General features: G+C 37.1%; 1 long non-coding RNA gene across 5 annotated transcripts in view; it reads left to right on the top strand.

Moving 5' to 3' along the window:
• Positions 1-20,349, top strand: part of LOC141379814 (uncharacterized) — a 127,463-nt gene that overhangs the window by 31,480 nt on the left and 75,634 nt on the right. For 4 of the 5 annotated variants that reach the window (XR_015520066.1, XR_015520065.1, XR_015520063.1 and 1 more), the window contains 2 exons: positions 15,804-15,851; positions 15,947-16,080. This is a non-coding gene — a long non-coding RNA (uncharacterized LOC141379814). Of the gene's footprint in view, positions 1-1,536; positions 1,660-1,788; positions 3,037-15,803; positions 15,852-15,946; positions 16,081-20,349 lie in introns of those variants that run through there. The other variant, XR_015520062.1, reaches the window with a different exon arrangement.

Below are 20,349 nucleotides of genomic sequence, written 5' to 3'. Positions count from 1 at the left end.
AGTAAAACCATGATCAGCAAATTCTTCATGATTTCTAAGTGAATTTGAAAGAAAAAAAAAACAAGTTGAGACTCAAGAATCTAATTTTTAGAACACTGCTACCTAAACTGTACATACTGTAATTTAAATCTGCAGATGAATATATTCACTCACTGGCCACTTTATTAGGTACACCTGTCCAAAAGATCATTGGACAATCATATGGCTGCGACACAGTGCATATAGACATGGTCAAGACAATCTGCTGCAGTTCAAACCGAGCATCAGAATCGAGAAGAAAGGTGATTTAAGTGTCTGTATCAACTGTTTAGGCTGGCGGTGGGGGTGTAACAGTGTGGGGGATATTTTCTTGGCACAATTTGGGACCATTAGTACCCATTGAGCATCGTGTCAACACCACAGCCTACCTGCGTATTATTGCTGACCATGCCCATCTCTTTATGACCACAATGTACCCATCTTCTGATGGCTACTTCCAGCAGGATAACTCGTCATGTCATAAAGTCTGAATCATCTCAGACTGGTTTCTTTAAAATGACAATGAGTTCACTGTACCCAAATGGCCTCCAAAGTCACCAGATCTCAATCCAAACGAGCGCCTTTGGGATGTAGTGGAACAGGAGATGTGCATCATGGATGTGGAGCCAACAATCTCCAGCCACGGCAGGTTACTATCTTGTGAATATGGACCAAAATCTCAGAAGTATTTCCAGTGCATTGTTGAATCTATGCCATGAAGGATTAAGGCTGTTCTGAAGGCAAAAGTAGGTCCAACCTGGTAATAGTAAGGTTTACCTAATAAATGGATATGTATTACACATTCTGTCGATAGGACTGGGTAAGATTAAAGAAATGCATAATAGACTATTTTTAGTACTTTTCTAGATCTGCATGTATGGAACTTTTTTTATAACCCAAAGGAAATGCAAATCGATTTTTAGTACATTTATGTCAGAACTCAGAAGTGTTTATGCTAGTACTATCTTGCCTTAAAGGGACAGTTTACCCAAATCTAAAAAATCTGTCATCATTTGCTTACCCTGCACTTGTCACCAACCTATTTGAGACTCTTCCTTCTGTTGAACACAAAGGAAGATATTTTAAAGAATGTTAAAAGTCAGTTAGCATTGACATGGTATTTGTTTTGATTATAGAAGCCAATGGTTGCAGGTTTCTAACATTTGTCCAATGTGTTTAAAAGAAAAGGGAAAGTCAAATAGTGAGTAAATTTTCATTTTTGGGTGAACTATCCCTTTAAGATGGTATAAATTACAGTTTTAAGCTCCAAAAAGACAAATAAATCTAGTTTTATGTATTGAGTATTGTAGATATTGCGTGGGACTGGATTTAAGTGGATATTCACTAAAATGTATGTCAACTATCATTTGGTGCCATTGATGTCTTTGTGTCGTGATGGAGGAAATCATTTAAAACAAACAATTGAATTTGGTTTTAGTTAGTTCCTTACACAAAGCTATCATCTGACATCAGAAGACTTGGAATATAGTTTGGGAGTCCTTTGAACTTATTTTACAGTACTTTTGGAGCTTGGATCCTTTTGCATCATCCGCACTTTCAATGTATGGAAAAGAGCTGCCTAACATCTCCTTTTGTGCTCTACGAAGAAAGTCATGCAGAACCTTTTGGTACGTCACAAGGGTGAGTAAATGATGACAGAATTTTCATTTTTTGGGTGAACTATTCCTTGTGTGCAGAAGGGAAATTTTCATTTCAAAAGAACTGCAGTATAAAACCATGAACTTTTTTTTTTCTTTTTTCATTTTACAGTCTCCAGAGATGCAGAAAATTCTCCTGTAGCTGAAACCTGAGGATTAAGACCCCAAGCCAAGTTAAATATACTTCTGCATTCAGGACTATTTTTAAAAGCGTACCGGCAGAGCAAAAGTCTTCTGTGCTTTTTTTTTTTTTTTTTGATGTGGTCGTGGCCCTTCTTTTTACAATCTCTGCATCTCAATGCATGTGTGGTTGCCAGAGGGCAGTAGATGAGGTTTATTCTTAATGACAGCTTGCAGGACCTTCACACAGATAGGTCACAAACACATACCCTTACGTACACAAACACTTACTCTCTCTTTCTCTCTGTATCTATGTGGCCACATGAAGATCAAAACTCAAACCTTTACTCATGGAGAAACACTTTACTTATTTTTTCTGCCAAAGTAGTAAATAGTAAAGAAGTATATAAAGGAGGTAAATTTACTAATATTGTTAGTAAGTTGGTTGTTGACAACTCTCTTAGAGCTTTAGTTTGGTAATAAATATGTATGGCAATGTGGATGTGTTTGGTCTTCGGAGGCATACAGTAGATCTGTTATGCTGCTGCTTTGATTATTATGGCAGAGCAAGTGCGGAGACTTGCTAGTGTCAATATATTCCCAGCAGGGCTTAATTTGTTATGAAACATGCCGGATCCGACACCTCTGAAAGTTGATCCGGCACCTCATTTTACTGATCCCCCTCCTCAACCGCCCTTCTCTCCCGTCCGCTCTTCACTTTCACTTTCATCCGCTACTCCCCAACCCTCTTCACTGTCGTCCGCGACACCCCTGCCCCGCTCACTTTCATCTGGGACACCCCTCCACCATCCACCATACCAACACCCACCCTCCCGCTCCCCACTTTCATGCGTGACACCTCTTCATCCTAAAAAAATGTGGTGCGTATGTATTCCTAGCGTAAAGCAACACTGAAGCAATTTAAAATGCTGAGGAGCAAGCTCATAAGCTGTTTAGGTGATGGCAACCAATCACCTCCGCCATATAGTTGATGACGAAGGAGCAGATTTTGCATGACTTATGAGCTTTTACTTGCATATATACATTCACCTGCCACTTTATTAGGTACACCTGTCCAACTACTCATTAACGCAAATTTCTAATCCAATCACATGGCAGCAACTCAATGCATTTAGGCATGCAGACATAGTCAGGACAATCTGAAGAAAGGTGATCTATGTGACTTTGAACGTGGCATGGTTGTTGTTGCCAGACTGGCTGGTCTGAGTATTTCAGAAACTGCTGATCTACTGGGACTTTCACGCACAATCATCTCTTGGGTTTACAGAGAATGGTCTGAAAAAGAGAAAAATTCCAATGAGCGGCAGTCTGTGGGTGCAAATGCCTTGTTGATGCCAGAGGTCAGAGGAGAATGGCCAGACTGGTTCGAGCTGATAGAAAAGCAACAGTAACTCAAATAACCACTCGTTACAACTGAGGTATGCAGAAGAGCATCTCTGAATGCACAACATGACGAACCTTGAGGCGGATGGGCTACAGCAGCAGAAGACCATACCAGGTGCCACTCCTGTCGGCTAAGAACAGGAAACTGCGGCTACAATTAGCACAGGCTCCAAATGTGGACAATAAAAGATTGGAAAAATGTTGCCTGGTCTGATGAGTCTTGATTTCTGCTTTGTAATTTGGATGGTAGGATTAGAATTTGGCATCAACAACTTGACATAAAGATATAGTGAATCATCTCAGACATGACAATGAGTTCACTATAATCAAATGGCATCCACAATCACCAGATCTCAATCCAATAGAGCATCTTTGGAATGTGGTTGAATAGGCGATTCGCATTAATAGATGTGCATCCAACAAATCTGCAGCAACTGCACGATGCTATCATGTCAACATGGACCAAAATCTCTAAGGAATACTTGCAGTACCTTGTTGAATTAATGCCACGAAAGATTAAGGCAGTTCTGAAGGCAAAAGGGGGTCCAACTCGGTACTAGTAAGGTGTACCTAATAAAGTGGCCAGTGAGTGTAGTAATGCCAGAACTTTGTATTAGTTAGTTATGATTCTAATCAGAGATTGAAATGACCTTTTTTTTTAATTAGCAAGTTAGTTTGTTAGATTTAAAATGTTTGTTATTAATTTTAAATCTGAATCAAAGAATCACTTTCAGCTGGCATTTATTAATGTAATAGAAAATTCTAAATACATCTCGCTACAAAATCAGTATTTAATTATAAACACGTTAAAGTTTAGCATGAAAGGCTATAAGTTGATTATCAGTTTTTATATTTATACACCAAAGTTAAATTAGCTATGCCTTTGTTGTCAAAATGTGCTCTGTTTACAACACATGCACGTACAGCTAATGACAAATAAAACAATGGCTTTTAAACAGCTAATACTAATCATATAAAAATGCCTTGATTACATGAGAAAATGCACAAACTTTTTGTAAAAATTGCAGTTTTTGATCTTAATAATAATAATTCCTTACATTTATATAGCGCTTTTTCTGGGCACTCAAAGCGCTTTACACAATGGGGGGGGGGGGGGGGTCTCCTCATCCACCACCAGTGTGCAGCATCCACCTGGATGACGCGACGGCAGCCATTTTGCGCCAGACCGCACACCACACACCAGCTAATTTGTGGAGAGGAGACAGAGATGAAACCAATTGAAATATGGGGATGGTTAGGAGGCCATGGTGGACAAAGGCCAGTGGGCAGATTTGGCCAGGATGCCGGGGTTAAACCCCTACTCTTTTTCAAAGGAAATCCTGGGATTTTTAACAACCACAGAGGGTCGGGACCTCGGTTTAACGTCTCATCTGAAAGACAAAGCTCACTGAGCAGTATATCGTCCCCGTCACTATACTGGGGCATTAGGACCCACACAGACCGCAGGTTGGGCACCCCCTGCTGGCCTCACTAACACCACTTCCGGCAGCAACCTAGCTTTCCCACGTGGTCTCCCATCCAGGTACTGACCGTGCGCAGCCCTGCATAGCTTCAGTGGGCGACCATGTGAGAATTGCAGAGAGCTAGCTGCTGGCAAATGGCATCTTAGGAACAGTTGGACTCGCAAAATCACACAATGAGTTCGTCCAGTTTGTAAAGATGCCCCTATTTGTGATTTTTTTTCATGGTTTTAAAATTATTTTACAGCATTTGACAATTTATATACGTTAATGTATTCATATAATTGATTTTAAATACATCACACAAGTCAAAAATGAAGTTTTTCGTCTTAATATGCACAACTTTCTGTGCAGGTGAAATTTCTTTCATCATAACACTCCATATATTTGAAATAACACTGCCATGTTCAGTCATACAATGATACTAGCGTCATTCGGCGGTGCCATAAAACCTTATGAGCAGTAAAATTCAAAGTAACTGGTGTGTTAATCGTCCTAAATGAACATCGATAAAGCATATAGCTAATTGCCCTTAAAATGGCAGAGCAAGATAGCGGATCCCAGCATGCTTTTGTTTTTTAGGCTGGATAGCACCCCTCATAATCACTGTATTAGAGCTCTGCTGAGAGATGTCTGTCTGCGCCAGGTTATAAGATAGAGTGGCCTTTCTGCACGCTTTTCCATCAGCGGTGCTGAGGCGAGAATGAGTATTTTCAGAGGCTAATTAACTGGGGGCCGTCTTCATCACATGGCCATTATAGTGAGAGGCAGGGCCTAGAGGGGCGCCCGTCTCTCTCTACGCACTTAGCCCCGCTACTGCTTTAATTGTGCAGAAAATGTAATTTGTGTCTCAGTTCAAGTTCCCTCGGAGAGTGCTGTTCACTGTGGGGGACTCCAGTCGCATGAATAGCTCTGCCATTCAACCATCCAGGGGTCAGGTGGTGGGAGTTGGCTGGTGCCACGCGTGTGGGTGTGTGTTTTTGTGTAAACCAGTGCCATACATTGATATGCCACGTCTTTTTAAACATATTGAGATGTTGGACAATATATTATAAAATTATCGATATCGCGATAATAGTATATGCAATACACATATCTCAGACAAGTGTGATAAACTACATTCATTGTATCCATTGGTTGTTTATCTAAATGTATCATTATCAGATGGGGCCATACTATCTACTGTGCTCAGCATAAATGAATACACCCCATTTAGAAAATGAATATTTTTATCTTTTTCTCAGTGAATAAATATTTTTGTTCATCTGAAAAATCTGATTTATTAAACATATATATTTATTAAAATATCATTTTAGTGACCGAACAACTTTAGAAATAGAAAGTACATTTAAATTCAAACTAAGTATTGACAAAATTTTAACAGCTTTTTATATATATATTTTGTTTCTCTTGATTTTTATTCAATTCAAGTCACTTTGATTTCTACAGCGCTTTTACTATGTAGATTGTGTCAGAGCTGCTTAACATAGAAGTTTTAGTAAATTGAAAATGTGTCCGCCGTTTTCAGAGTTTAAGTTCAGTTTAGTTCAGTTCAATGTGGTTTAATTGTGGTGTGATTTATTTATTTATTTTTATTTTATTTATTTATTTTTTTTTTTGCTTTTAAAAAAAAAAATAATAAATGTCCATAACAAATTTGAGTTACTATTTTTTGGACTATTATTATAAACAATTTATTAGATTAGCTCCAAATTTGGCTTTGTTACTGACTAATCTAATGTATATGCACAAATGTAATATTTTAAAGCTTCCTATTAAATATAAATTTAAATGAGACATTTGTGAGTAATGTACTTGTATATGCTGAGCACTGTACACACACTCTCCTCCCCAGTAGTTGCTGCTTTGCTATTAACTGGAACAGCCCAAAGGTGATGCTAATGCTGCGTTCACACGGAAGAAGCATCAAGCATGAGTGATTTACATGTAAAGTCAATGCAAAAACGCGAATTGACATCCTGCGGCACGATACACTCGAATGATGCGGCGCGAGTTTAGCATTTTGCGCGATTGACGCGCAAATTGCTCGAGTTGGAAAATCTGCAGCTGTCATGCAGCAGCGGGGTTTGTATCTTTATATATACTATATATATTGTAATATATATATATATATATATATATATATATATATATATATATATATATATATATATATATACATATATATATATATATATATATATATATATATATATATATATATATATATATATATATATTACGGAAATATCATTATCACAATAATCAACAGCATAGCAAATTTTTCCAGTGTTGTGCAGTCGTAATAGAACCTTATGAAGATATATATTTTTATTCATTTAAATATTGGCCTAAATCATTTTATTTTTTTATTTAATTTTATTTATTTATTTATTTATTTATCCAGACAGGTTCCATTAACAGAAATCTCTTCTTCCAGGAAGTCCCTGGCAACATGACTGTACCAAAACAAGTTTCATATTTAGCCTAATTTTAAGATAATATGACATTCAAAACGCACAACGAAAAATATACAATATTACTATACAATTTTGGTATACAATTATGGTCGAACACATCTGCCTTTCCACTTTTTTCATTTTCAAGCATACCTGAAACTTTGATTACATTTTTGCAAACACATTTTAATAAGGATTAAAATAAAATAGGGCTGATGTTGCCCGTTAATGCTCCATATTAAGTATTTTAGCAAAATCTTCTTGACCAGGCATCTTCAAACCTTCCGGAGAGTTTTCATTCTTTGAAACTCCAATTCTACTGCTTGTATTTTCTAAGCAACCCTAAACACCTAGATTTGCTGGTTTAACTACATTTGATTGCCATTGGAGCTAAAATTTGCAGTATGGTATGGTTCCAAGTTTGAAGAACCCTGATTTGGCCTTTTTGTCCATCTACATCTTGCTTCTCAATACATGAAACTCTCCATTCAGCTAAACCAGTGCATGTTCGCCATACATTGGCTACACCACCTCTTTAAATACCCAGCAGAGCGAGATTTGCTGTTAGCCACTCTAAAAAGCCTAGAAATCATTAGTTGAATTGTTACTTCTTTCGTAATTAGTAATTACAGACACTGTGAGTAGATAATAGGCTGGATCCAGTGTCATTATTTTATAAAGGACAGCACAATGAGTAAATGGATCTTTATAACGAATGCCTTGTGCACCGCAATCAGTCCCTCGTTGGCGGTAAAATATGGTGGACACAGGGGAAAGGGGGCCGGATCTGGATGGGATGGGAGGGGAATTGCTTTGTGCAGTCCATCAGGACTGGCACCAAACACAATACGTGGCGTAGTTTTAAAAGAGATGCCATGATCTTAGCTGGTTATCATCTAATAGGCTGCGACAGCAAGGCATTATGGGAGTTCAGAGGAGAGCAGGAGTTTAGGCTCTCAGAGAAAGAGAGAAAATTGGGAGGGGGGGGGGGGTAGAAAAAAAGGGGGGGGGTGTAAAGAGAGAAAGAAGGAGGCTGAAGGACGAAAAGATGAAAGAAGCAGAGCAAGCAAGTGGAAGGAAAGGCATGAGAGAGACTATCGCTGAAAAAATTCTCTACACATGTCACTCTTTTACCTGGATCTACTATTCCTGTGGTGGAAAAGTGCTGATGGATGGTGTTCCAGAGAGCTTTTCAGCTCAGAAAAAAAAGTGCTTACTGGCTCATGCTGGAATGGAGAAGGGCTTGAGGAACTCTTCCCTCGCTTCACGCTTTTGTCTGAAGACTTTGCAGCGGACAGCATTTTCTATCTTCTCCTCCTATCTGCTCTCATTTTCATTTTCTTATTTATTCTTTTCACTCTCCCGCCTCTCTGCTCACCATGGCCCCTATATATGCTTCATTTGTGGATGAAAAGAAGTTTCAAATGCCTAAACTGTGGTATACTGTTTGCAGACAAACTGCTGGCTCCGTCAGTGCTGATGAGAACGATTTTTAGATGCATTTGAAAATAGTTATGCTTTTTTTTTTTTTTTTTTAATCTGAATAACAAAATAAATACAGAACTAAAATGATGTTATTGAGAATCCACAGTTATGAAAGCATTGCGATGTTAATGTAGTTTAGAACATTTATATAATATGCAGTATAGTAGATTTATTTAAATGCCTTAAAGGGATATTTCACCCAAAAAAATTAACATTAAATGTTAATTTAATCACCCACAAGTCATCCAAGATGTACATTTCAGTCCTGCCACTTTTATTTCGAAAGTGTGAGGGTGCATAATTGAATGGGAAGTTTAGGGGCCCAGTTTGTTGATAGATTGCATCACCAGTTCTTGCGCCTTCATTTTCAAAAGCGACCAGACTACAACAAACTACAGTCAATCATGCACGGGGGACTGTTTGACCTGGCTATGGATGAATATGTATAATAATAATAGAATATTAGGAGTAACGTTCAATTCATTACACTGATTGTTTTGCTTCACAGAAACCCTGGATTTGATTTGGACTTGCTTTAATCTAAAAACCTTTCATCATTCACCGATATTATATAAATCAGCGAGGACCACAGATTCAGCTAAAAGTCTTCTTTAATGTTCAACTGATGAAAAAAGCAACCTATATCTTGAGTTTCCTGTATGTGAGTAAGTTAACAGGACATTTTCATTTTTGCTTTTTTTTATTTCTTCTATTTCTTTAATTTAAATTGAAGTTCAGCTTCTACTATAGAGGTGCTTTTTTTAGTGTTTATGCGTTTACTTACAGTTTGACGGACTGAACAGAGGAAACAAACCAGAGAAGATTTGTATGTGAAAGAAGACTGAGCCTCAGAGTACGGTGGCCGAGAAGTGCAAAACAACATTACAAAGTTTGAAACCCTTTTACAAAGCTCGAGACAAATTTACATTTTGAAAAACATTTTTACCTGTCATCAGACACAATTACATAGGAAAAGCAATTTTACCAAGGACGAAACAAATTTACATTTTAGAAAACAAAAGAACAAGACGCAAAACACTTTTACAAGTCCTGAAACAAATTTACAATTACAGATTTCTTACGGAAAGGGAATGTACCACGCACCGGTAGTGACGTAGAATGTACCACACACCGGTAGTGCCGCGGGGGAAAGTTGTTGTTGGTGAGCGCAGTAAATTCGTGATGTGAAGTACATGGCGTAAACAAAGTTTATGGTGACCAAACATGGACAGCGGTCGAGGGTTGTTTTGCCCGTTTTGTGGCAAACACATGAGCAGCTTAACGTGGTTTTGCTTTACTAGTGGTCGGTGTTTGGTGTTTGGAAAGGACGCGGACCAGATGGAAACACCAGACATACTGCATCAGTGTGTTCAATATTTTAACAAGATCACTCATACGCTGTAATCATGAACATTATGTCAAGTCTACACGGTGTAAACATCTGCTTGAGGACTCTTAACAGTAAACTGAATGAAGCCGGTGTTATGGTTTAACTGGTGTCCACGCCCCTTTTCAGATGTGCAAACTATCCACGTTTGCAGATTGGCAGATTCGTCACTTTTTTACAGCAACAAAACATGCCCATACTGAATAAAGATTCTTATTTCTTGGTGTCAGTGTAAACATTATTGATTTTAATATTTGTGTAGCAGAACAGTATATAACCAAAATTTATGTAAATAAATAATTATAATTGATATGTCATCAACAGGATTCAAACCCAAGTCAAAAGGTTCTGCATGAATATCAACCGACTTATCTACTGTAACTGAGATACTCGGTTCCACAGTCTTAGGTCGGTTTTGGCCGTTTTAATTGTTTCCATGTACTTGCATTTACATGTTTCTACACACTCTCACGCTGATATTTTCTCAGAAAAGCTCTAATATGTTTTATCGCAGTTAGTCAAACCATGATTTTTATAGTTGAAGACTTGTGGAAACCTGTCTACAAATTCACACACGAGCTGGATATTGTTGATATTTTCCTGTGTGTGTGTTACATTTCGGGTCACTACCGGTGCGAGGTTCATTCCCTTTGCGTAAGAAATCTGTAATTGTAAATTTGTTTCAGGACTTGTAAAAGTGTTTTGCGTCTTGTTCATTTGTTTTCTAAAATGTAAATTTGTTTCGTTCTTGGTAAAATTGTTTTTCCTATGTAATTGTGTCTGATGACAGGTAAAAATGTTTTTCAAAATGTAAATTTGTCTCGAGCTTTGTAAAAATGTTTCAAACTTTGTAATGTTGTTTTGCACTTCTCGGCCACCGTATCAGAGTCATATAGGGTTTATAAATTAATTAATTAATTAATTAATCAAAGGCGGTAGTCATGTGCTTTCCTGACTAGATGTGCATGACAATCGCAGCTTTTGCTTAATCGCAATTGCAATTTCTGATTTTTCAAACACAGGCTTATTCTGAAAGGGGTTAGGGTTAGGGTTAAGCTGCTCCAGAGAGCAGTGCACATCGGACAGTTTATCAAGGATGTACCACTGAATCGCGTCTCACTATATTTGTGAAACATGATATTTTAATTAATCTTGTCTCTATCTAACAACTCTTTGATCTTTTGAATCTATCAGGTAACATGTCACCGCATCAGGACACTGCTTCAATCTTTCTTATGTGTCTGCCAACCTTCTGTCACTGTGCCGTTTGTCATAAAGTCATCTGTGCTGATGGCATTAGATTTTGCAAGTATGGTGGCTCTGAACTGTCAAAACACCTCTGAAAATGCTATTTCTGATGCAAAAAAAAAAAAATCAAACCTGATTCAATTATTTACATTTTTTTTTTACGATTGAAACACGATGTACGGTTAAATAATTTTTTTAACTTGTGAAAATTACAGACGAAAATTTTAGATTCAGTGTGCAGTCACTTTTTGTCATACACGCCATCAGAAAAAAATACTTTAGGCACAAGTTTCTAAAGCAGCCGTTCTCCAACTTTGTCCTGGTACACCACATCTCTGCATATTTTGCTTGTCTCGCTTGTTAACACACCAGTTCATTCTTTAATTCTATATTCCATTCTATAAGTAAACCTCACATCCTGTTAATTTTTTCAGTTTATGATTCTCTTACACATTTTATTGGACATACCATGAAAATAGATATGGATTTCTTTATTCTGCAAGATTAAGCGCTATGTGGAAATTGTTAATATGCAGCAAGCAAACATCTTTTCTCAGACTACAAGAACTTGTTTAAACTGGGATGTAAAAATGGCCTGGAGGACATTTACATATGACCGCCCACGTTTACATATCAACGCCTATTCAATATTCATCGGTTTGGCCAGCAGTGATGGAAGACAATCATAACCCAGATCATTTACATGTAGAAGTCTTAAAGGTATTGCAGGAAGGGATGTTTAAAGGTCAACAGGGGCAGAGAAATGGTCATGCAAAAGATTTATGCTGCTTTTGGTGAGGACTAAAATCCCTTTAAAGTATTATTTGAATCATATGCTTAGATATTACAGATTGAGTGGTTTGGTTTCCTAACATCCTTGTTTTTTAACAGATATTTTAGATTGATTTCTGAGAGACTAAAGACTAAATAGTGTCTGCTAGAAACTCGACCACCACAGAAATAAATAAATAATTAAAAAGGCTCTTCTAATTGCAATAATATTTTGCTGCATAGCAGAATTAACAGAATCAAACTATTTTTCAAACCCCAAACATTTTGAAAAGTAAGTTTTTTCCTAAATAGACTGTTGTAAATAGATAAAAGTCTGATTTGTATTGCAGCTTAATAAAAACTTGCCACAAACTTTATTACTAGGTATTACTAGATAAAGCGACCATTTAAAAGTTTGAAATGAAATTGATAATAGCTTGCACTGGTGATCGATTAGACAACTCTGGTAGTTTGACTTTACCAGAAAGGCAGAACAAATCATTGGAAGTTTTTATAAGTAGCGCAGATTACAGCACATCATTGTCGGTAAGTACTCTCGAAAATTGCCGGGTTGTTTCTACTCAAATAGGGAAGCGGAGATGAAAGTACCACTTTTCATAAAAACCTATTTTTAAAAGATAATGTTTCAGACAGAAATATATTTTTGCTTTGGTTACTAAAACATAAGTGTGGTCTATCTATATCAGGTGGTATTTCAAACAAATCTAAAACAGCTTCTAACTAATTTCACTATAAACATAAATTGCACATTGCTACTTTTGACCCCGCCAGTAGGGACAAAAGTAGCATGACAATATTTGCTAGATTAACTGGCTTAATCTTGTTTATTTTAAATATATCTGACTATGAACTTGTTAATGTTTATGTTTAAATATTATAAATAATATATATATATATATATAAATTCAACTTCATTGAAACTCCTATTTTGTAATCAGCGATAAACCAATCAGATTAATCCAAGCCTACAATAAATTGACCAATTTCACCCTTCTTGATTTAAGCTGTGGTTACACTGGAATTTTCTTCACATAGACTTCCATTCTTATGTACGCTAATGCATGAGACTGGAAACTCAAGCTTCAAAATTCGCAGTTCACTGCATTGCAAAGTTCAAGCTCGGTGAACTCTGACCTGCGAAATCGCATCACTTGACTGCGTGAGACAAATTAAGGATAAAAACATGACCTACCTGGACAGAAATTTAAAACATGGACCAACCGCTCGCTTTTTTAAATGTCTAAACATCTTGTTTAATCCTGCCCCTTTTCGCAGCGCCATACGACAGAATTTCGCAAGCTCAAACTGTAGTGTGACCGCAGCTTTATCCTTTGTCCTCACTGAAATTTTTGCCATTTAAGTAATAAATCAAATTTAAATCAATTTAGAGAGTAGCACATGATATGATTGTTCATGGCTGGTCTCCCATCCGTAATCAGTAATACTCCAATCAGATTGATTCAAGCCTACAATAAATGAACTGATTTCACACTATACCTTATCGTTGTTTTGGAAGAGTCCCCCCGTCCACCCCATTTCCTCCTTTTCCTCCTTTACCAGGGGGAGCTTTCAAGACCTGATCTTGGACCCTTTTTATGCTAAAAGATCATGTGGAAGCCCTCCTAGGACGCCATGTGAAACCTAAGCAAGCAACATCTAAGTGTGAACTCTTGAAACCCGATTTATTTTAAACTGAAAAACTCAGACATAGCAAACTTAAAGATGTGTTATTGTACTAACTGACCTGTAGATTAATCATTACTGTGATGCATGAAAACAGAAACACATCTTGTAATTAGGAAAAAAGAACCGCTACAATAATTTACTTTCTGCACTTAAAACTGAAATTCAGACCTAACTGTGGGGCACGATGCCATAAGAAGGTGATATTTGGCAGCTCCATCAAGGTATGCAGGCTGAATGTGCTGTTACAGCCTGAAAAGCAGTTCTTGTCTGGGCTTCGAGAAATGGTTACTTTCATCCCATGTTACTTTCGTCCACGATCTCCCCTTTGGACAAACCCAACCATTAAGTTAGAAATGTCATTATATATAATTAAAAAAATTTATACAAATTTATTGTGTAGGATTCCTCATAAAAACTCTTAATGTACCATGATTATTCGCAGTTGAACACTGTCAAATGTAATTAGTGGACCTTAGAATTTTTTTAAGGCGATCGGTTTCCTCAATTTTTTTAAGTAGTGTATTAATTTTAAGTGAAAACCCTAAAAACCTCAACCTACCCAGCAGGCACGCAACATCATAAGGTATGGATATTAGGTTAGATTTAGGATATGACATCAGGTGACCAAAATGCAATGTTTAGCCAGTGTCTAAGCACAACGTTATTTTGACGTCTAATGATGACATCGAATTATGTTGCTATTTGGTTGATTTTAGGTTGAGTTGGAAAGTGACAAAAATCAGGTGTCTGATAGATGTCATAGTGGTAATGTCCACACAACGTCAAGGTGTAACATGATTAGACGTTGATATTTGGTTGATCTTAGGTTGATTTTAGGTTGGACATTAAACATTAACGTTGGCCTAATGTTGGGTGTTGATGTCATACCGATTTTCATGTCCAAACATGTTGGGGTACAACGTCAATATGATGTCATGTTGACATCCTGTGCCTGCAGGGTACAGCTCTAAAACATTTCATTGTATTATATAGCATCCACATATTCAAAAAAAAAAAAAAAACATTAGAACATTTTATAGCAAGTAATTTTAAACCAAGATTTCATTCATTCATTTTTTTTTTTCGGCTTAGTCCCTTTATTAATCCGGGGTCATCAAAGCAAAATGAACCGGCAACTTAGCTTATGTTTTACGAAGCGGATGCCTTTCAAGTTGCAACCCATCACTGGGAAACAACCATACACACTTATTCACACACACTATGGACAATTTAGCCTACCCAATTCACCTGTACCACATGTCTTTGGACTGTGGGGGAAACTCATGTAAACGCGGGGAGAACATGCAAACTCCACACAGAAATGCCAACTGACCCAGCCGAGGCTCAAACCAGTGACCTTCTTGCTGTGAGGCGACAGCACTACCTACTGCGCCACTGCATCGCCCCAACCAAGGTTTAAGGTATTACTAGCAATTATAAAAATCATATTTGAATAATGTTATTTATTTATTTATTATTATATAAATACAATTTTATTTATTATTATAAAGATATTATAGTATAATTATTATATAATCATAATTATTATTGCATGTATTAATATTACTACATTTATACATTTTGAACATCAAAGAAATTAGATTTGTTATGCTTATGTCTCAATATGTCTAAGTTTTAATTCTTCTGTTTCCTCAGTTCCCTCATCACCATTCTCTATAATTAACATGCTTTTGACACATGACCACTCAAAAGCTTACTTAAATCTATTTAGTTTAACAACTTAATGTGCCAGTTTAAATATTGCAAGGTGAAAAATCTCATTCATAATAAGTTAACTTGACTTAATTTTATTAGTGAGAACAGCTGTTGCTTTTTACAGTGTATGTATTTCTTATAGAGAGATAAGTATCTCACTCTCTCTCACCTCAAGTTCTCACAGGTTTATTGAGCAATATGCACCAGGCAGTCAGTGAATGCACTGTAGGCGGTGTGTAGGTGTGGTGTCTGAGGCTGGGACTTTATCACTGATATTGCAAGTTTATTTATAAAGACTGTTCTGCTCTATACTAAAATCATAACCATGTTTCTTTTGTTGTGTTTTCAGATCTCTTTTTCTAAAAAACTGATAGGTGGTGACTATGCTGGGCAAAATGTGAGTTTCATACTTGCAGTGTTCTTTTTTGTGTGTAAACATTGTTATCTTGCTTTCCTTTTCACTTTTCCTTTTCCCTTTATTCGGCTTTTTAGGTCTCACTCACCCTGAGCCCGGTTATAAGTCTCGATCTGGGTGTCCATTACTAATCGATTTAAAGGAGAGAGTGCAACGCGAAATAATAGCTCATCCATGAGGAGAAAGAACAAGGGAATTATCCCATCGCAAGGTTTGTCTTCCCATTCAGAAACCCCTATGGCTTTGTAATCAGTCTTTATAAACCACCTTAATCTTTTAATTCACTTGTATCACTCCACCGGCTGGCCTTCTTTTATTTCTGGCGGGCACTTTGTAGCCGTTAATCCTCTAAACTGCAGGAGATTTCCTCCCCGTTTCCGAACCACCACCCTGACACCCTACGAGACGGGACCCACATGAAAATGAAGTGCAAAATTAATTGTGGTTTTAAATATCAGTGTGTCATTTAGAGGCAGGCGATTTAAAGGAGGGAAGATTGGTTTGTTTCACTGTTGGTGCATCTCAAAGATGAACAATCTCCTGGAAATGTGAACATCACCCCGAGGAAGGATCGCAAGGTCCGAACTGTTCATTAGCGATGCATGTTAAATGAGGGTCGAACACCTCTTCGTATGATAATGGAGTTCCTTCTTTGTGAGTGCAATAAAAGAGGATTACAATAATTACAAGGTTAAAAAGTAGCCTTCTGAAAAACCCATTTGAAGTTAAGAAGAATGGGGGATGCTAAAGCTGTTAGGGCTGCATAATATATCGTTTCAGTAGCAACATCACAATGTCTGCATCCTCAAAAGTCACTTTGCAGGATTTGGGGATTATAGTTGAGCAGGCACCACAGAACATGTGTTTGTAAACTCAATGAAAAATGTTAACATAATATAGGAAAGTTTATCATTTGGCCGGCATTTCACATCACAGCAAGAAGGTCGCTGGTTCGAGACCCAGCTGGACCAGTTGGCATTACTGTGTGGAGTTTGCATGTTCTCCCTGTGTTTATGCGGGTTTCCTCCGGGTGCTACGGTTTCCCCTAAAAAAACAAAAACAGGTGCTGGAGGCAAATTGGGTGAAACAAAGTTCTGTATCTGTAGTGTATTAGTGTGTGTGTGAAAAAGAGATTGCAAATGTGTACTAGGCTGCGGCTGGAAGGGCATCCGCTGTGTAAAACATATGATGGGATAGTTGTCGGTTCATTCTGTGTAGCGTCCTCTGATAAATAAGGGACTAAGCTGAAGAAAAATTAATAAATGAACGAGCATTTGCAAATGTTTTTTAAGGCCTCTGACTATGCAAGCATTACAAGTAGAGCATTTGGGCACAGGAAACTGTTACGTATCTAAGATTAATTGTATGTATAAATATGTATACGATGAAGTACAATATTGGAAAAATCTGACATTGTGATATTTTATTTTTCTGCAATTGAAGTATTGCAATTTATATACACAATTTCACGAGATGACTCAGAAAAGAAAAAGCTTAGGAATAGTTTATTCAATTTAAATGATTAGCATGATTCTGTATTAGGCATGGGATAATAACCGGTTTCAAGGTATACCACGATTTGAAAAAGTCAAGGTTTTAAAACCGCCAAAGTTTTTTTTTTTTTTTTTTTTTTAAGGGCAACAGTAAAATGTGATAGAGAAAGCATGCTAAAAGTATTACCAAGTGCTGTTTATCAGTTAGGAAAATTTAATGCAGTCTGTTTTTATCTGTTATTTCTCTCTGTAATGTAAAGCCTATAAAGCATAATTCTAGCCAAGGCTATGTATGAGAAATACTTACCTCGGATTTAAATTTGGCAACGATGTCTGTGGGTGACACCCTTCAAAATTAAAGTGCACCGTTTCGTTTATAATGTCTTATTGCTCATTGCCATAAATTAAAATGAGGATGCATGAGGAACGGCACTCTGCAGAATAAACCGTGAAACTCTGACCAGTGTGAGGAGAGTTTACTCGCACCTGACTTGCTTTAGCTATTTTGGTCCATTTAGAAACTTTGCTGTGTGAAAGCGAACTACACCTAGAACAAAGAGCAACATTGCAACAATTTTAATCCATTTACTTAACCAATCTAATTACTTCTGCAGCTAATATTAGCCTAACATTAAAACAGAGTTGTTGTTGTTTTCGAGGTTGAGAAAAAGTTACTGTACTTAAAAAAAAAAAAATTAAAAATTAACTGTTCGACTCTACAAAATTCTTGCATTGGAAACTTGTAATTGATGCACTCTTGCCTTTCGCCACAACTTTTTTTCTGTGTATATGTAAATCAGAAGCTAAAATGATTATTTGTGGTCAGCTGTGCCAGGAATCCAACCATGAATTGGTCGCAAGTGAAATTGGACAGAACAGTTACAGTACCATTTATTTCCATTTCCACTTGCAAATGTATCAAAACATACTGTATTGTACCTACACTTTCAGAAATATGGGACACGAGCTGTCACTGGGGTGGTGCTTTTTCAAAAGATACACATTTGTGCTTAAAGGGTCCATATTGGTACCTTAAAAGTATATATTTGTACGTAAAAAAAAAAAATTAAGATACACTTTTGTACTTTTTAGGTACTAATATGTACACTTGTTGTATTAATATGAACCCTTTAGGTACAAATGTGTAGCCTTTGAAAAGGTACCACCCCCAGTGACAGCTCTAGTACTTTTATTTCTGGAAGTGTACAATACCTAAGGCTAGAGCTAGAATGATGATTGGTTTACAGAAAACTATCACTTGTGTGTGCATAAATGACAACATAGGAAGTGTCATTGAAACACAGTGCTGAAACAAGACACTGTGATAATACAATCATGCCATGATGCAATGAACTTTCTTGTGGCAAACAACCACATGCCAAGAAGCAAGAACCGGAACTGCTGTATGACATCCATTGTTGTTGGAGGCGTTCACATGTCATGTCTAAAAATGTGTGGAAAGTGCGAGATGTGCAGATTCTTCTGTCTATTTTCAAGCACTTGTCAATCATCTGGTTTTAAAATATATTAAACCTAAGCATGCAAAAGAAATGCTGTTCCAGCTTTCTTCTTTAAGAAATAATGACATTGTCATACACTGTTTGATTTTTAAAAATACTTTATAGCCATTGCACATACATCCAATGAAAATGTCAATTGGCAACATTTCCAGCTACGTGTTATTTAAACAATTAATCAAGAATAAATTTAGTAAAACCAAATATTTCTGGCTTAAAACATGCACACCAAGAAGGCATGATATTATCAGTGAAAATGGAATCGTGATTGTGGGGACTTATACAAAACCGTGCTGCAATTTACTACATTGTTTCTCAACCACGTTCCTGGAGGAACACCAACACTGCATGTTTTGGATGTGTGCTTTGTCAGTGACTCCCATTACAGCTCTTTCAGTCTCTGCTAATGATCTGAATTAGATGTGTTTGCTAAAGGAGACATGGAAAATAGGCAGAGCTGGTGGTCCTTCAGGAACGTGGTTGAAAAACACTGCTTTACTATATTGTACTGATCCGCTCAGTGGAAACATGTTAATCAATTCCCCCCCAAAAAAACATTTGCACTATGTGTATGTGTATTTCCCTTTGCTTTATTTTATTCATGTAATATGTTTATTATACTTTGATGGTCTGTTTGTTGAATATAAGTTACATTGCATCTACATGCCAACTAATTCTCATTAGATTAGAAGTAGACTGTTTGGGGATAGAGTTGGGGTGTTTCTTATAATCAATTAAATGTCTGTTGAAAGACCAGATCAACAGATATTAAGCAGACAGTCTACTAAAACTCAAATGGACCCTCAAAATAAAGTGTTGCCTTATATTTATTCAGATACACATCCCTAAAAATCATCCGAGTCAATCTAAAATTATGAATTATTTCCAAAGCCAACCAATCAAGTCATCTGTTGATATTGTATTATATATCACAGTATATACTGCAGAAAACCAATATATCACAGTGTCACTTTTTTCCAGTATTGTGAAGCAGTAAAAAGCAGGAAACATCTTACTTTGTTAGATACCATTTCCGCCCTTTGCCACAATCCTTCGTTTGCCTTTAAATAAAAGAGGAAAGTTTGAACTTCTTCTGACGTCTGAAATAAATTGCATGTACAAGATCCAAATTACATTGTTTAACCTCAGAATTATTGGCCCGCACTTCTCTCCTGTGGCCCGCCGCTCAATGATGTATGGCTTCAGTTTACTCTCTGCAAATCCCAGGGTGCATTGCTGCCCCGGGGGTGGGAGGAGGGTGCGGCTGCTCGGATGGAGCGGCCTTTAATGTTTTATAAGCCCCCCTGCACTCCTCTTTAATTTAGAAATATGAGAGTATGTGTGGAAGAAGAGGATTATTAGCTACTACTAATCTCCATGTTTGCTCTTGTACCCTCCGTCCTCCAGATCTCGACTGGTGGGAGAACAGAGAGAGGGAGAGAGAATGAGAAGAGAAACTGTGTGAGGAGT

This window comes from Danio rerio, chromosome 21 (genome assembly GCF_052040795.2).
Source record: "Danio rerio strain M-AB ecotype USA chromosome 21, GRCz13ab, whole genome shotgun sequence".
NCBI classification, from domain to species: Eukaryota; Metazoa; Chordata; class Actinopteri; order Cypriniformes; family Danionidae; genus Danio; species Danio rerio.
This window is presented reverse-complemented; position numbering and strand designations above follow the sequence as displayed.